Source organism: Ambystoma mexicanum, chromosome 4q (assembly GCF_040938575.1).
Source record: "Ambystoma mexicanum isolate Mex_15411 chromosome 4q, UKY_AmexF1_1, whole genome shotgun sequence".
Lineage (NCBI taxonomy): Eukaryota > Metazoa > Chordata > Amphibia > Caudata > Ambystomatidae > Ambystoma > Ambystoma mexicanum.
The window spans coordinates 1128672619-1128689828 of NC_090928.1; the positions used below are offsets into that span (position 1 = coordinate 1128672619).

Below are 17210 nucleotides of genomic sequence, written 5' to 3' on the forward strand. Positions count from 1 at the left end.
ATGTGCCCCAGCTGAACCAATGGGACAAGTTGATGGGCCTATTTAAAGGGCTCAAGTAACAGTGGTGAAGCAGAGACAGTAGTGCATGGGCGCTCAGCTCCCCTCGCATGACTGCAGAAAACACTCTTCAAAGAGAGGATGTGAGATAGGCCGAGGAATCTTCTAGAAAGTCAACAAGCCCCAAGCACTCAAACCTTGAAGCCACCATCAGGGGAGGGACCTACCATTCAAAGCCTAAACCAGCAACATAAAAAGGAAGAGGGAGTTAGGAGCTCTAAAATGGGGGACATACCCCCTGAAGCTGTGGCCCAGCAGATACTGGAGACCAACCCACACCAAGAGAACTACAACTTCCAAGCACTTTAGCCCGATTCTGCACACCTGAGTCCCCTTTTCTTAAAGAGAGGCTGATGGGTGGGGCCAAAGCCCTATAAGGATTAAAGGTCTCAATGAATCAGTGTGGGGGTTAGGAAGAAAGACAAAGGTGGCTGGAGAGCAGGAGCAAGGCAGAGGCGTTTGCAGAGGGACGGAGGAAGCAGTGCAGATGGAGGGAGTTTAGAAGTAGAGGCAGGGTAGGAGGAGCCGGAAGGGCAGAGGGGGAAATGGCCCCGATGGTGATTTGTGAGAGCAAGGAGATGGAGGTTGATGTTACACCGAAGGAAGCAGAAAAAGAGCAAGGGGTGGTATCAACAGAATCCAATGAGGAGCTGGGGGTGTTAAAGGGTTGGTTGGTAAACATATACAGGAGGAGACTAAAGAACTGTTGTGGGAGGGGGGTTGAACATTTGTTGGAAAATGTTGTTGGAGAAGTGATACCACAGAGTACAGATGAGGGGTGTTAGGGAGAATTCTCTGTTTAGGCTGAATTTCCTAACCTAGTGAGTCCCCCAGCAGCTTTGCTGGATTTTTGGGGTTTATTTTTTTCTCCTGCCAAGAGTGAGACTCTTTTACCCTCACTCTTGGACATGATTTGAGTGTGTTTCTTTGAATCTAGATGTGTTTAATGGGCTATGGGGTCTTTTACCCCATAGGGCGTCATGTGTTTTTGTGATATGTGTTACACAGCACCCTCAGTGCAGTAACACAGGGGTGTCATAGTGAACCCCCAGTATAGACTCCATACCCTGGGACTGACTACTGTCTCCCAGGGCATGTAAAGTCACCATTGACTTTACATACCCTGGGACTGACTACTGTCTCCCAGGGCATGTAAAGTCACCATTGACTTTACTAGTCTTAAATTCTGAACAGAACCAGTACCAACCATCATATTGTGGACGTACTGGCTGGGGCAATTCAATTGGCCCGGGGTCTGTTAGTTGAGGGGGCACGTCTCCGTCCCCCCTGATCGAGTTTTGGCTGGTGGCAGTGGATACTACTTTTTACATTCAACCGCAAATATTTTCCTATGGGATTTCCCATTGTTTTAGGCTACTATCTTTATTTAATCATTTACGGTAGCCTCGAACATACCGCTGGTTTATTTAATTAATATTAATTCTCCGGTTGGTATTTTTTTACCAAAACTTGATTCTAAAATGGCGTTTGTGTTCTCTTCTGTGACTCCAACCCAAGTCGAGCCCTTTGTTCCACTTTTTGGCGGGCTTCTCCACAGAAGCCCTCCCAAAGTGGTGCCACTCTGTCTGGGGTACTTAGGAGGGGTGGAGGGGGATTTAGGCACCCTGGACTGAGTTGCCTAGGCAACTCAAGTCGCACTCCATCCCGATTGGCCCAAGTGGTGAGCCGGCCGGCTCACCACTTAGCATGTTTGAGTGACAGCTAGGCTGAGTGAATGGGGGTTTTCTGCATAAATGCTGGGCTTTGGGGACTGGAACTTCAGAAGTCGCCACAGGACCTAAGAAACCGACGAGGGAGAAGCTGAGCCGACCTGCCACGACACCACCACCGGTGGAGCCCTGCTGGACCGCCTCACCACTTTTCCCAACGACAGAGGAGATCTCCCGCCGGAGAGTCTTCTTCCTTTGACTGGTGGGGATAACCAGTTTCACCGTCTTTTTGCCTTCCTGACGTACCTCGTGGCCGCCTTGCCTGTGCCAAGCACCCTGGCAACCGGGATACCACGTTTTACCACGACCGCGAATAAAGGTACCACCTTTAACCGGAAAACTCTGCGGCTGGTTTCTGCCCTGGTAGTGCAACGACCTTCATCTTTCCTCCAAGTCGAGATCTTCTCTTCCCCTGGACGACGACGCAACTTGCACCCACTACCAGGAACAACTGCCACCGCTGGAGGATCCTTCCCACTTAAGGTACCGTGTCCCGTCTGGCTTCCCTTGCTACCGACTGTACGGGGTAGATTTAGCCCCCAGCTTTCGAACCTGAGTTAGCCTGGGACACCCTGGCTAAACTTTCCTAAGCCTCTCTAAACTCTTTTTGAACCCTCTGCAAGACTTTCTAAGCCTAGTGTAACTGTGTGATCTTGGGCGCATTTGTGCTCTGCTCTCTCTAAGAGTGGGCCCAGCCTTTGGACTTTGGCTCACCAGTGACTTTTTGCTCTTATGCCTTGCTAACAGTGTTCCTGAATCTTAGAGTGGTGTACCTTTCCATATTCTGTCTTTTTCCCTCCCTTTCTCACAAACCTATTGGAGTGCCATCCAGTTAAGCGCTGACCTCTCTATGAAAATAAGTGGTGTTTTACAGTGACTTATCTGATAAGGAAAAAGGGGTGCATATATTACAATAGTAACTGCGTTTAGAATATTTTACAATAAGAGTGCTGGAGTGTTTCAAACAGTGTGTTTTTAAATAAATAATTATATACTTTGATACCAAAGCTCTGGACAGTGTTTGCTTGTATTATTGTATCTGAGTGCCTATTGTGTATACTTTGCATACTGCCTAACTCTTCTTGAGGGAAGTCTGACTGCTCAGCCACAGCTACCAGGTAAATCTGGGTGGTACAGACTGCTACCAAGTGGGTTTACTGCCAACACCTGTAGTCTTAAATCTTTTGCAGCGGTCCCTAAGGGAACTGCACAGGTTTCTGCCTAACAAGGAGACATCACAGAGGCAGAGGAAAAAAGTCACAAGGAGGTTATATGAGGAGAAACTAAGGAGGTGGATACTAAGGAGGTAGTTGGAAAACATTGAGGAGCTCTGAAGGAGGCTTTTCAGGTGAAAATTGAAATCACTAAAGAGATCCATTATAGGCAGGAGGAGGGTGATGCTCAGAGGGGTGTAGGAAAGAGACAGATAGACAATACAGTGGTTGAGCAAAAAGAGAGCTTATGAGAGAGAGTTTTTGAGGGAACTGGTAAGAGAAATACAAGGAGGAGAGATTACAAATGCAGTAGGATGAGAGACCAAGGAGGTTGAGTAGGACAGTGGTACAGAGGTGGGTGAAGAAGACCTACCAGAGTTGGAAAAGGAGAAGGAAGAAGAGAAGGTTGCTTGGAAATTTAAGGAGCAGAATGGTCTGTTTTTAGACGAGGAGGTTGATGAAGATAAACTAGTAAGAGGTGTTAGACATTGGAAAGCAGAAGAGGAAAAGAAGATCAGGAGGTGGAAGGAGCTTGAGAGAGAGGACAAGGAGATTTGAAGGCCACATTAAATGGAGATGATGGAAGAGTGCAGAGACTGGGAAAGCAATAGAGTAGAAGAAAACTTAAGGGAAAGCTAGGTACCCAGACATCATCAAGAGGCCCGAGAGGGTCCAACTGGCCTTACGTCGGCATTAGATGTCGAAGGAGGGACAAGCCAGTGGTGAAATTGCAAAAAGGGATCTTATCATATAAATGTTAATGAAACATGGGCGGTAAGACCCAGAAAAGCAGGGGAGCCCTGTTAGCAAGAGCAGGATCCCCAGGTGGTTGTCAACCCAGTCTCCTCTCAAGGCGAAAATGAGATGCTCCCTTCCAGCAGCCCAAATAACAACAGTTTGAACTTTACGTAAATAGAATCTGGGAACCCCTGTAGTCCCGCACTGAGAAGATAAAAGAAGAGACCACCATAGCTGAAATCCGAACAGTGCAGAAAGAAACTAAACTGGGGAGTAACTTAAGGAGGGGGTGAACCTATGAACCCATTTGTCGTGCCTTTGCCCACTCATTTGTTGTTTTGGCCCCAAACTGTACACAATCCCTTGCACTTCATATTTGAGTCTGGTGGTCTGTTGAGCTCTGGTGGCATCCCAGCCACAGGTTTAATGGTGGGACTAAAGCACCAGGTCGGGCATAATTATGAAGTTTCATTATTAGGGCGTTTCATGGAATTAATGTGCGCTGAAAATTCCGGCGCAGAGGTGCCAAAACGTGCGATTCGCAGTAAAAGTGCGAAAATCGCAGTGCAACTGCGAAAATAGCAGGGAAACCAGCGCACATCGATTCATGGAAGTCCGAGAAAAATATTGGATGTGCGCGTAAAAAGTGCGTGGCGCTCGCCGGCGCACAGGTCATCCAACGGCGTGCGCCACGGCCGCTGCAAAATTGCACATAGCGTGGCGCACATTACAAAAGTAGGCAGAACACGGGCGTAACACTCGGAATGGGGAACGTGTGAAAATATGGGCGTCACGGGGGAAGTACAGGAGGCAAGAGTGCGGAACGCCCACACGCTTGCCTACAACTCGTATTCATGGAATCGAATAGGGCAAACCAGCGCACGGTCAAAGACGCGCACAGGGCCAAACAAGTACGCCACAAGAAAGCAGGCAGTAGCGTCCCTGCGCCTGAAATAAATGTGCGCCAAAATGTGCGCTAACAAAAAGCACCCATATACAGCTATGATGAATGATCCATACAGTGGCCCTCTAGGACAAATGAGGTGCAAAGGGGTACCGACAAACACGGACACCCGCTGTGTGAAAATTAGCGTGTGCGTGTATTACGGGGTTCGCGGGAAGTTCCACACGCGATTGGCCTGGGCACGTGTATTCTGGGGTGCGCGTGAAGTTTCCCACGCGAATTAGCAGGGTACGTGTATTTCGGTGTGCGCGTGAAGTTCCACACGCAATTTCAGCAGGGTACGTGTACTCCGGGTGCGCGGCAAATTCCACACGCGAATCCAGCAGCGTACGTGTATTTCGGGGGTGCTGGGGAGTCCCACACGTGAATTGGCCGTGTGGGTCCTCCCAGCTGTTCCCTCTACACCCTCCACGGCCCCTGCAGGCGTCCCACACCACAGGGGACTACCCTGCACTCCTGCACATGTCCCGCAGGCAGCCCATCCACCATGGCCATGCCCCCCAGCCAACCCACATGTCACCTTGCACTACTGCCCACCAATGCATGTCTCCCAGCACCCCCACCCCCCAGCATCCAGGGGCACCCTCCACCAGGCCCCCACTCATGTCTCCCTGCACCCCCACCCCCCAGCACTGTAGGGCACCCTCCACCTGGCCCCCACTCATGTCCCCCTGCACCCCCACCCCCCTGCATCCAGGGGCACCCTCCACCAGGCCCCCACTCCTGTCTCCCAGCACCCCCACTCCCCAGCACTGTAGGGCACCCTCCACCAGGCCCCCACTCATGTCCCCCTGCACCCCCACCCCCCTGCATCCTGGGGCACCCTCCACCAGGCCCCCACTCCTGTCCCCCTGCACTCCCACCCCCCTACAGTGCAGGGCACCCTCCACCAGGCCCCCACTCATGTCCCCCTGCACCCCCACCCCCCTGCATCCAGGTTCACCCTCCACCAGGCCCCCACTCATGTCTCCCTGCACCCCCACCCCCCAGCAGTGTAGGGCACCCTCCACCAGGCCCCCACTCATGTCTCCCTGCACCCCCAGCCCCCAGAACTGTAGGGCACCCTCCACCAGGCCCCCACTCATGTCCCCCTGCACCCCCAGCCCCCTACATCCAGGGGCACCCTCCACCAGGCCCCCACTCCTGTCCCCCTGCACCCCCACCCCCCTGCATCCAGGGGCACCCTCCACCAGGCCCCCACTCATGTCTTCCAGCACCCCCACCCCCCAGCCATGCGATTTGCCTGGGTACGTGTATTCCAGGGGTGCGCGGGTAGTCTCACACGCAATTCCATCAGGGTACGTGTATTATGGGTCCGCGTGAACTTCCACACGCGATACCAGCAGGGTACGTGTATTACGGGGTTTGCGGGAAGTTCCACACGCGATTGCCCTGGGTACGTGTATTTCGGTGTGCGTGTGAAATTCCACACGCGACTGGGCCTGTGAGAGTGGGGTACGTGTATTCCAGGGGTGGGCAGGAATATTTACTCGCGACTGGGCCTGGGAGAGCGTGTTACATGTATTCCTGGGGTGGGCGGGAAGATTTACACGGTCACCTACAACGCGCCAAAAAATAAAAGGTCCAATCCTGAAACACGTACGCCAGCATGAAGCGGGCGCACGTCCCGCGCAGCATAACAGTGTGCGCAAACAACAAACAAGCTCAGACGCCAGGATGAATATACCGTTCCTAGCAGCAGTGGCCGTGGGAAAGCGCAGGAGGAGGAGAAGGATAGTCAGGGCCAGAATCTTCACACCCAGAACCAGCCTATTTGGTATGCCTGATGACCAGGTGTATGGGAGGTACAGGTTTCCACCACACATAATACTCGACCTGGTCAGTGAGTGGGAGGATGACCTCACATCATCCACCCTGTGCTCCCAAGCACTCAGCCCCCTGGAGAAGGTCCTCAATGTACTGCACTTCTTGGCTACCGGATCATTTCAGCGGATAAGTGCCATAGTGGGGGGGTGTCACAGGCCACGCAGTCACGGTGCCTACAACAGGTGTTGGCCATCATCACTGCACAGCCATCAGTCCGCAGGTACATATACCTGCCCAGAACACCTGCAGAAAGGCAGGCTGTCAGCCAGGATTTCTACAGGGTGGCACAATTCCCCAAAGTGCTAGGTGCCATTGATTGCACCCATGTGGCTCTACATCCCCCCAGGGCATCTGAGCACATCTATAGAAACCGCAAGCACTGGCATTCCATCAATGTCCAGGTAGTATGTGATGCCAAGGGAATCATCACCTCAGTATATGCCAACTATCCAGGGTCCACCCACGACAGCTTCATTTACAGGATGTCAACCCTAAACCGGGACATGGAAGCTGGGCGGCATGGCGATGCATGGCTGCTTGGTGAGTAGAAATGCCACAGCACACGCATGCATGACAGATACAGAGTAATGCCAACACCCCACTAATGATCCCCATCACCACCTCCCCAGGGGACAGTGCCTACCCTCTGAGCAAACACATGATGATGCCAATTCGGATCCCCATCACGCCTCCCGAGGTAAGATACAACACAGCCCATATTGCAACACAGGGCATAGTGGAGCGCACATTCGGAGTGCTCAAGTCACGCTTTAGCTCCCTTGACCGTTCTGGTGGGCAGCTGTTATACGCTCCCCCAGTAGTGTGCAGGATCATAGTGGCAGCATGTGTCCTGCGCAATGTTGCAACACGCCGGGGCCTGGCTGTGGACATGGTAGTGCCCCCACATCCCCAACCACATGCACGCCCGCTGAGCAAGGGAGGGGAAAGGGCACGGGTTGAGGCAGCCCGTACGCAGCTGGTGGCTAATTACTTCACATAGAAAGCACGCCCCTGTGGAGTGCACACAGCCCTGGCACATACCATCTGACAATCAATGATGACTCAATCTGACAATTCTGATGAATTAAGGGACAGTCAACTGTCAGAACCATAGCAGCCTGAGATTGTTCATCTGGAAGTGTCACAATGTGTGCATCCCTACCTACACAAACACCACCAATGCAGTGTCATCAAAAGACACACTTCCATGCAGCAAAAATGAATACCCACTTGCAAAATACAACATGAGAACAGTGCCATGTCACCCAACCCCTACCCGGCACGGCCACACAACACACCATGGCATGTCTTGCAATGTGAGAGCAAACAAATTAATCCCTACAACATGACCCAAGTGTCACCAACTACAGTGTCCCTAAGGGAAACTGGCCACACATGAAATGCTCACAGTAATGCAGGACCAACAACACACATTACCAAATACTTACCAATAATACCAATCACCTACACAACCTCCAACCTACCATAAACATGACAGTACGGACTTAAAAAATTGGTAGCCTCACTACCTGATAATGCCAGCACTTCGAACACTTCCAACTACACAGTGTTAGCGCCACACAAAAGTGTAGGTGCACTGCTTACAACATGGACTCCAGTTCCAAAGTAGACCGCCTTGTGAAGACATGAGAAATGGACCTGCAAATTAGGAGGATGAGATGGATGCAGAGGCACATATCAATACACCATGCAGTGTACAATACAAAAACAATCTGCACTAGGAATGGGAGTCCAACGTCACTGTGTAAGTCAATGTCACTTGGGCACACCATTTGCAAGCCCATGGAAATGGGAAGCAGGAGGGGTGTGTGTCACACAAACCCAAGCATCTGACCCAAATTCAGGATAAGCCTGCATGTGCCCAGCCACAATACAGCGTATGCCCACGGGAGCCACACAAGGCAACACACTGTCCAAAAAATCAAGAATAAAATAAATAAATAAATAAAAATAAAAAATGGCCATGAATGGGCCCAGGGGGGTGGGGGAGGCCACCCAGGAGGTCCGAGGACAGGGTGCACACCAAAACCCACCTGTGTGGATCTTTCAAAAAAAAAAAAACACCTCCATGGGCTCATGGCCTGCACGGCTACCCTATTGTGGGAGAATCGCTGCTGTCGCCCTCCTCACCCTCTGCAGCTGCATCAGGAGGCGGTGGCACTATGGGAGGCAGCCCACACAAAGCCCTAGTCTGGTCCTCCATGGCAGCAAGCATGCAGATGTGGAAGGTCTGGTTCTGGAGGATAATTGTGCGGAGGTCCCCATGCAACAACTCACGGGATGCCTGGACCTCCTCCCTAGTTGCCTGCATCTCAGCTGAGAGCGTACGTGTGAGCCGCTCCAGCTGCTGTTCTGTCCTCGTGTTAGCTGAAGCCTCAAGCTCAACCAGAGTTGCCCTGAGCTGACGGAGTTCAACCCTCAGGGCTTCCCTGTGGCCCTGGGACTCAATAGAAATGGCTTCCGGCAGAGTCTCCAGTGCCGCCCGCCTGTCCCTGTTGGACGCCAACATGTCCTCCGTGTTTGACTGGCTAATGGAGTCTGTTGCCTGCTGTAGTCGTTCAATCAGCCTTTCTTGGGGGACAATGGAAGTGGCCACCCTATCCATGGCCTGTGCCATCATCTCAGTTGATGCTGCCTGTTGGTTTGCCATACCGTATATGGATTGCTCCCATGTGGTATTGCCAGGTGGCGTACGGCCACTGCGTCGGCGGGCACCACACCTGTCTGGGGCAAGGCGAACTGCGCCTTGCTATGCCGGCACTGCCTGAGGCTGCAGGACTGCATTCCCCCTCTTATCTGCTGGCCCAGGAACAGGATCAGATGTAGCAGAGTGTGACCCTGCATCCGTAACCACCAAAGGCGGACCTACCAACACTGACATCCCCATTGAGGGTTCTACCCCTGGTGCAGGTGGGTTGGACAGTACAGAATCCCTCCCAGAAACACTTACCTGCAACGACACATAGGTCTCATCATCCGAATCGACACCTGAATAGAGCTCGGGGGAGGTGCACCCAGAGACACCCCTTGAGATGACGGTCTGCAGCAAGTGTGGGTTCTCACCCACCACCACACCACGTCCCTCAATGGTGCCCGGTCGGGCCTGAGACCCCTCCTGGGTCTGCACCATCTCCACAACCCCAGCAGTATCAAGTGCGTCATCCCCTGCAAAGACATGAAAGAAAAGAAATGGGAACAGGCATTAGCACCATGGAACACTATTAGGGCTGAGAAGCAACAGAAACAGTACTTCATTGACACATGTCCCACATGGCTATAACCCTCCCATGCATGCACTGTCACTGCGTATGAAGGGGAGGCAAATGGCACACATTGATGACACCAAGATGGAAGACCAACAAATTTGCTGCATGCTGCCTAGCAGTGCCATCACACATTGGCCTGTGATTGGCATGTCCAATACACATACATGACACATGCCATCACACAGATGGCATGTACCCTAGCCATGTCACACATGTGACAATAGGACGGAGAAATGCCTAGTGAAAGTGGTGGAATGCAGACAATCAGCCTGAATGAACACAGAATAACATGCAACTATGTTGTGGCAAGATGACACTTCAAGGGCAACTGGCGTGAGGTTGGGCTGAATGTCTACTGTTGCCAGAAGGGATACTGCAACACCCAAATCCTGGTGCACAGAATGTATTGGATGAAGCACATGGGTGACCCAAACCACTCAGGCACACACCCCCTCACCTGGCACTCAATCAGAAGCACACACACCATGCACATGGATGACACACACGCATGTGCACTCACCGGACAATGCCTCGTAATCTGGCAGGTCTCCCACGCCTTAGATCTGTTCCTCCGTGACGTAGGTCCCAGCAACATACTCATGTGGAGTGAGTTCTATGTCTTCTGCCGGAGACCCACCTCCAGTCACTAGAGTTGCGGCATGACTTGAGGCCAGCTTTCTCTTTGCCCTGCGCTTAAGGTCATTCCAGCGCTTGTAGCAATCATTAGCTGTGCACCTCACGAATCCAAGGGCACTTATGAGTTCCGCAATGGTCTGCCAGTGTGCCGGACGTTGTGCAGGTGTGGTCTTGCATCCTGCAGTAATCACCATTTCGCCGTCATGTGCGGACACATACTCCACAAGTGCATCAAGTTCGGCCTGATTGAAGCTGGGCTTCCTTGGTGGGCCGAACTGTGTAGCCGTGTCTGGGGCATCAGCCTGTACTGGACGAGCACTCTTCCTCTTCCGCTTGGAAGGTGGTGGTGATACTGAGTGTCCTACGCCGCTCTGGACACTAGGGGCAGGAGCCCCGGTGAACTGTGGACTAGGAGTGTGGGAATGAACACTCACCATGGGACTTGGTGCAGGCATTAGCTGAAGTGTGATGTAGTCAGGGGGAACGTCAGCAGGATGGACTAGGACCGACACTGTCCTGGGTGGGAGACTCAGAGCTGGGGTGGATGGAGCCGCAGCTGCCCCGGCAGTCTCCCCACCCTGCCTACTCGGGGCAGCAGATGACATAGCTGCCCCTGATCCACGTGGGCTGTTGACACCAACGTGCACCGCCACACGTGGCCTAGACCTGCTGACCTGGAAGTCATCCATGGAGTCACCCTGTGCCAGGTCTGGTGCCACAATGGGCTGGTCCAACAAGGGCTGAGCAGGGATGGGTCAGGCACGTTACCCTCAACCAGGGGGTTAGGGGGCATGGGTGTCCCTGACTGGTCACCCACACAAGGGGGGCTAGGGGCACCCTGCGAGTCCTGGCCACGTCCCCTACCGTATCCAGCACGACCACCTCTTGTGGCTCGGCCACCTTTGCCACCCTTACCGCGTGCTCGCCTCCCAACCATGGCACTGATGTTGTTGTGCGTATGGGAGTTGCAGTAAACTATTGTCCTGGGCAATTGGGGGTCAAAGGGGTAGGGTACTAGATGGAATTTGTACCCTAGTGCTCTAGCAAGTCTGTATGTGACCCCTGGGGGAAGATGACGGGTCACGCAACGCACAGGCACCCCGAAAAAGGGAGATAATGTGCACGCAACCCCTCCTAGACCACGTGCGTGGAAAAAAAACCTGCACTACGATGTGGCACCCAGAAACACAAAAATAAACGTATGCGTGTCACACGCAGCCTAGACTGATCTCTGAAGGGGTAGGCAACACACGGGGCAAGCACAGATGTCAAATACGTGCGCGACTCACCGTCTGCTAGGAAATATCGCGTGAAAAATACGCACGTGTGCGCGTTGGCAACACCCCCGCCAAAAGAAGAATTGTACGCTGTCTGTGGAGACAGGACAACAGGAGAAGTGAAGACTGTTTGAGGAAACAGGCCCAGGAAAAAGACAAGAAGAGAAAAAGCTGTCAGAGGTAACAGGGAGTACGAACTTGGAACGTTGCGAAGTAAATCGCGTGTGAACCGACAAGAAGTACAGATTTCACCCACTCGCTCTCCACGAAAAGCACGTACAAGGAAATGGCATTCTACACGTACCTTTTAAAGATGCCCACACGTCAAGCGTCACTTCCGCGTGTTCGCGCTAAGGCCCCATCCTTCAATTACATGAGCTGACACTCTGACGTGCAGTCATTGGACGTGTAACATGCACCCGTGTACAGGGAAACGCCCGCGCATGCACGTCACAGATGAGCATACTCGCTGGTGGCATTTGGGCCAATGAATTCGCGTACGTGTGCTGACGCGCTTACGCGCTAAGGCCCTTTCCTCGAATTACACGCAGACGTGCTGGATTTTCACGTGCCAAATCACTCCGTATCAAGCTGGCCACGCGTAAGCACACGGAAGACCACGCTCCTGCCCAGAAGGCCGAATTACTGCCCCCCAGTGCCCCGAGCATGCTCCCACCTGCCATCTGCTGCTGCCCGATTGCCTGCTGCCCACGTGCCCTGCCATTTGCTGCCTGCACATCAGCCAGGGGTGCTGTTGCTGTGACCACCCCTGCTGGAACCGAAGACTCCCGACTGGGATTCCATCGCTCCACAGACCAGCCCCAGGACCCAGTTGCCCACCCACTCCTGCCTCTGGGGTTGTCATGTCGGGCACTGCAACATCTGGCACCACTGACAACCCCCGGCCAGAGAGGCAGAGGGGCACCAGCTTCACTGCCACCGAAGTTGGTGTCCTGGTGGAGCAAGTCCTGGGGCAGTATGATGCCCTCTTCGGAAGTTTGCACGCCGACAAGGAAGGACGGACTCGGATCTGGACGGACATCGTGACTGCCATCAACGCGGAGGGGGTGGCAGTCCGACTATTCCATCATGTCAAGAAACGCTGGGAGGACTTCAGGTCCAGGACCCTCAACAAGGCCCGGCGCCTCTTGAAGGCAGCGGATGCTAAGGGGCGCCGGGGCCACTTGTCGGACGATCAGATGAGGGTCCTGGAGCACATATCCCCAGCGCTCCACGTCCAGGTCCTTGAGAGGCAGACCCATCTGGAGTCGAGCGGTAAGTGTACATGCCTCATGACTGTGTGCTGTGCGTGTGGTGATGTGCCAGTAGTGTGCAGGTTGCACATGTGTTTTTATGGGGCCAAGTATGGGGGGGGTGTACAGGGCCGTGAGGCTAACACATGCGATGGCAGTCATGTGTGAGACATGGATGGTGTTTGTGTGTGTAGGCTTGCATGCCAAATGCAGCTGTGTTTGGATTTGCACATGTTTGGATGAATGTGTATGTAAGTAGGCATGTTCGTGATGTCACACATGGATGTTGTTTTCAGCTGCATGTATCAGCACTATGTGCATGTGTGTGTATTTGACAAGGGTGCAACAGTGATGCAACATGGATGCATGCGACAGCGGGATGTGGAAGCCTGATGGGCAGATGTGACATGGATGCCAATCTGAACACTGCATCAGTTGGCAGAGGTGTACACATGCATGCAAGTCTGGTGGTGTGTGTGCATGTGTAGTGCACTCCCTGTGTTGCATGTGATGTCTGGCTCACCTTTGCCTGCTCATGCTGTTGTATGTGTATGGATGGTGCTGGCTGTTACGATATGGCTGTGGTATGGCTCATGTGTGCGAGTTGAAATGACATGTGTGTTGGCGATTGTGATGCCATGTCTGAGGTTTGCCAATGCCACTCATGTACAACTGTCATGTGTGTATGTGTCCATTGTACAGTGCCCTGATGCCTGTGTTTTATTTCTCCCTGTCTGCAGCATCAACTGATGAAGAGGGCGGAGAAGGTGCTGTGGAGCACAGCGGCAGGGATCGCACCGCCAGCCGGAGACGCAAGGCCCGGCTCCCCTCCCAGGTTGTGATCTCGTCGGGGAGTGAGGAGTCCGGTGCCGCGTCCCAGGCCGCAGCTGCCGGGGGGAGGTCCAAGAGGCGGAGGTCGGAGTTGGACTCCTCGGCAGCAGAAGGGGCAGCTGGGACCCCACAGGGCCCAACCGGGGAAGATGGCACGGAGTCATCCAGGTTGGTGGGGGGTTTGGTGGATGAGGAGGCCGTGCAAGCGACAGAGACGGGGTCTGGAGGTGGGGATTCCACTGGTGCTAGTGGTGCAGTGCAGGACCAGGGAAAGGAGGCAGCACAGGCCGCCGCGGAGGTGCTGTGCGCAATCCTGTCCCTGATCCTGTCACTGCATCATCTTGCACCAGCAGGGATGCCTACGTCCAGACCCGTTTTCAGGCAGGGGATGAGCTCACAACAACTGGCCTTCCTCTGCCTGCGGACGTGGCTATCTAGGTACGGGTTGAGCCTGCCCTGACTGGTGTGGCGTTGCGTCAACGGGACATGCGAGGTGACCTGCAGTCTTTTCATGAGGAGACTGCACGTCATCTCGAATGGCTCGTTGACCGCATCGGCCTACTGGGACAGGTCACCCAGGCCGGATTCCTCTGTTTGCTGCAGCTTGCTCCGACCCCCTCTTCAACTGAACACCCTATGCGCCAGTCATCCTCCGTGCCATCTTCCCACCCATTTGTCACCTGGGTGCCCTGTGGAGCTGCCTCTGACGGTGCGGCCAGGCTGGTGGAGGAGGCATCCCTGCCACAGTCGGGAGTCGGACGTCCAGCAGGAGTGGCCACATCAACGACTGCACCCCAGCCAGTGGAGGATGTACAGGCAGCAGGAGCCATGGCACGGGCAGAGGCACAGCAGCAGCAACGAGGTGGGAGCCATGATGGCTCAGGGCCTTTGACATCGGAGGGGCAGGCATCGGCCGGAGGGCAGGAGGACCCAGGACGGGAAGTGTCTTCCATGTGGCAGCGGTTGGGCCACGCCATAGATGCGGAGCGGCAGCGGGCGGAAGAGGCACAGCTCACGATGGTCAGGGCGGAGAACTCCATGCGGAGGGCCCTGAGGCGGGCCGGATGCCTCGAGGCAATCCGCAGGGAGTTGGAGGTGAACATGTCGTCGGCCATGCGGACCCTCGGGGCCATGGAGGAGGACCGCCTCCGGGACATTAAGCAGGAGTTTGATGATGCCCTGGCCCGGAACATCCCGAAGTGAGCCGTCGGGCTAGCCCGCTGCCCTAGTAAATAGTTCTGTAGTTAGTGTTAGGTTTCCTTTGCTTTTTTTTATATTTTTTGGACCTTTTGGACAATGGGCCACATTTTTGTATATAGTTATTTTTTATTAGGTAGTCTTATTAAATAGGTTTCATTTCTTCTGTTGGGATCATGGACCCTGGATTGTTTATCTGTATATAGTTGACTGTTGGGATTTTTTTTTTCATTTTGATTTTACCCATGGAGCAATGGTTTTTGGTTTTAATTTTCCATTGGATTTACTTTTGTGCACTGTGACTTTGGACACCTTTCCTTTGGATTATGATTTGTGGTTTTACATTATTTTACGGACATGCTGCTTTTTGTTTTTAATTCACATTTTCGTTTGTTTCTTTTTGATTCCATTTATGTTGCTTTTAATACATATTTTTTCATCATACTTCAATGTGTAGTATTGTCTCATTGGTTTCATGCATGTCATGATATGGGTTTTGACATTCCCTGACACCCATTGTATGTATGTGAGGGAGATGTGTTCATTTACATACTTGCCATTGGGGTTGTATCATGTAATTGGCATTTCTAAGTGGGTGGATGCAATACTTGGGTGGGTGTTTGGCATGTGGAGGCTGCCCATAAGGGCCAGGGATCTAGATTGTGATGACGTGTTGGCTGGGGGACATGTGTGGGGGCCTGCTGGCAGGTGCCCCTGACTGGTGGGGGCTGGGGGTGCTGGGAGACAGGAGTGGGGCCTGGTGGAGGGTGCCCTGCACTGCTGGGGAGTGGGGGTGCAGGGAGACCGGTGTGGGGGCCTGGTGGAGGGTGCCCCTGGATGCAGGGGGGCAGGAGTGGGGGCCTGGTGGAGGGTGCACCACAGTGCTGGGGGTGGGGGTGCAGGGTGACATGAGTTGGTCATGAGTGGGGGCCTGGTAGAGGGTGCCCCACAGTGCTGGGGGGTGGGTGTGCAGGGAGACAGGAGTGGGGGCCTGCTGGCAGGTGCCCCTGACTGGTGGGGGGTGGGGGTGCAGGGAGACAGGAGTGGGGGCCTGGTGGAGGGTGCCCTGCACTGCTGGGGGGTGGGGGTGCAGGGAGACAGGAGGGGGGCCTGCTGGCAGGTGCCCCTGACTGGTGGGGGATGGGGGTGCAGGGAGACAGGAGTGGGGGCCTGGTGGAGGGTGCCCTGCACTGCTGGGGGGTGGGGGTGCAGGGGAACATGAGTTGGACATGGGTGGGGCCTGGTGGAGGGTGCCCTGCAATGCTGGGGGGTGGGGGTGCAGGGAGACAGGAGTGGGGGCCTGGTGGAGGGTTCCCCTGGATGCTGGGGGGGTGGGGGTGCAGCGGGTCATGAGTTGGACATGAGTGGGGCCTGGTGGAGGGTGCCCTGCACTGCAGCGGGTGGGGGTGCTGGGAGACATGAGTGGGGGCCTGATGGAGGGTGCCCCTGGATGCAGGGGGGTGGGGGTGCAGGGAGATAGGAGTGGTGGCCTGGTGGAGGGTGCCCCACAGTGCTGGGGGGTGAGGGTGCTGGGAGACATGTGTTGTTGATCAGTGGTGCAAGGTGACTTGTGGGTTGGCTGGGGGGGCATGCCCATGGTGGATGGGCTGCCTGCGGGACATGAGCAGGGGTGCAGGGTAGTCCCCTGTGGTGTTGGCTGCCTGCAAGGGCCGTGGAGGGTGTAGAGGGAACACCTGGGAGGACCCACACGGACAATTCACGTGTAGTACTCCCCGCGAACCCCTGAAATACACGTACCCTGCTGAATTTGCATGTGATACTTACCGCGCACCCCTGGAATACACGTGCCCTGATGGATTTGCATGTATTACTTCACGCGCACCCCTGATGTACATGTACCCAGGACATTCGCATGTGAAACTTCCCGCGAACCACTGAAATACACGTTCCCTGCTTGGCGTTTGCTGTTTGGCAGCCCTGTGGACTGGTCCAGGGTTAGCGCAGACATTTGCGATGAATTGGGAATTTTGATGGCTTTTCCCTGCGCAAGGGCGTTCTTGGGGGCGTAACTGGCGCTGCTGCAGGGTCGCTGCGCCACGGCTGGTTTTGGAGGCTAAAATCCATGAATACGCTGTGCGATGAAATGGATTTTATCGCACGCGGCTGGCGCAGTGCATCGCACGGGGACACTGTGCGCCAGCCGCGTGCGCCTCTTTTGTGCGAAATTCTATGAATTAC

General features: G+C 54.2%; 1 protein-coding gene across 1 annotated transcript in view; it reads right to left on the minus strand.

The window, feature by feature from the left end:
* DNAH14 (dynein axonemal heavy chain 14) overlaps positions 1-17210 on the minus strand; it is a 2000441-nt gene that overhangs the window by 1686568 nt on the left and 296663 nt on the right. The gene's annotated exons all lie outside the window — the stretch shown is intronic.